The sequence below is a fragment of the Helianthus annuus genome, chromosome 10, assembly GCF_002127325.2.
Source record: "Helianthus annuus cultivar XRQ/B chromosome 10, HanXRQr2.0-SUNRISE, whole genome shotgun sequence".
NCBI lineage: Eukaryota > Viridiplantae > Streptophyta > Magnoliopsida > Asterales > Asteraceae > Helianthus > Helianthus annuus.
In genome coordinates this window covers 67,500,945-67,502,902 of record NC_035442.2, presented here as the reverse complement: position 1 = coordinate 67,502,902, position 1,958 = coordinate 67,500,945, and positions in this window count along the sequence as shown.

The following is a 1,958-nucleotide window of genomic DNA, read 5'->3' as shown; positions in this document are numbered from 1 at the left end:
TGTAACAGAGAGTCAACAACTAGTTGAGCGAGTTCACAGTAAGTAAGTTTGTTATAGTAAGTTCCTTTCGTAACGTGTGGCTCTACTGGGCCGATAGTATGTTCTATTGGTGGGGGCTTCCCATAATTGCATATAAACTAGACTATTTGTAACCATAAGTGTTCTTCTTATCGAGAACAGAAGTACGTACAAAGTTTACGTAGGTTTTACGTAAGTGTCCTTCACAACCGAGGACAGGGGTACACGGAGGTTTACGTAGGTTTTACGTAAGTGCCTGACACAACCGGAGGCAGTAGTAAGTACAAGTTTATGTAGGTTTTACGTAAGTGTCCTTCGCAACCTGAGGACAGTGATGTGTACAAGTATACGTAGGTTTTACGTATGTATCCTGCGCATCCGAGGACGATGGTAGATAGTCTAGTAACAGTGTAAGTACAATCTATTCCTTCAATCCCATTCCCAACCCCGGGAATCCCATGCCTTGGTAAGAGTGTGAACTCACCTTGGTTTGCTCGGTATGTTATTGCTTCTAGTGTTAATTAATGATTAGGTCCGTTACACACGACCTAAGGTACAATGCACATAAACTCAATGTAAGTGTTTACGCTCAATTAGGGTTTACAATTCTTTGATGTCCAAACAACGGTGATTCCGTGTGATAATCGTGTACAGAATAACGTGACATAGATTGTTCATACACACAGTATCATACAGTCATATACAGTAGCATACAGTAGCATGTTGTAATGTACATAAACATTCAGTAGGCTCTAACACTGGTGTTTACAAGTAAACTCGGATCATACATCACTTTGTAAAGTTCTGAATACATATATATCATGTGAAATTCGGACCACCATCAAAGCATAAAAGGTCAGACAAGGCATCAAGCATAAGAATTCGGACAAGGGCACACATCACTTAAAATTCGGACCATGTGTATATATATGCTTCACAAAAAGTCAGACAAGAGATCATCACAAAAGTCTGATCATTACCCTTTGATAAAGTTCGGACCCTTTAACACCTTACACAAATTCGGACCCCCCCTCATGAATTAACAAAAGTTCGGACCCCCCTTTATATCATACAAAAAGTTCGGACAAGATCATCAAGGTATAAACTCGGATTTACAATTACCAAAAGTCGGACTCTACACATCATAGGAAACTCGGACATAGCATGCTTTAAAACTCGGACCTAGATACTCCTAACAAAGTCGGACCATGCTAATCATTCATCAAAGTCGGACCTTGTGTCCAAATTACAAAAGTCGGACCCCCATATGTATAAAGTTCGGAACATCCAACATATATAAAGTTCGGACCATCTAATATGTATTATAAAATTTCGGACACTTCATATATGTTACAAAAGTTCGGATAATATAAACTCATGAAACTCGGACCAAACATCTTAATGAAAGTTCGGACCTTTACAAGTATTATAAAGTTCGGATCATACAATCATCATGCGAATGTTCAAGTGCAATGTAACAGTTACGTTTTTGCAATCAAGAACCCTAATTTCATATTCGCAGTGCAGTAATCAAATCCACAATCAACATTCTATCATAACAAGCATCTTAACATTCAGCAAGTGATTTCACAACTAATCATAACCATTTCACAATACTCAGAATTGATCAATAAACACAGAACCATTACATGTAGAACTAGGGTTTTTGCATGAGTCAAACAATCACTAATTAACAACAAATAACCATTAAACAATTACCTTGGATTGATTCTAGATAAAGAGAGGGATCAAGAGTGATGATTGAGAGCTTGTGCCAATGATGAAGAAGATGATTGTAGAGAGAATTGTGGAGAAGGATGTGAAAGTACGTATATTGATTTTGTGATATGATTAGTGAAGAAGATTAGGGTTAAGAGTTGTTAAGGTTTCACAATCTACTCTACTCACCCCTAAGTACCATCTTTTACATAAAACACACC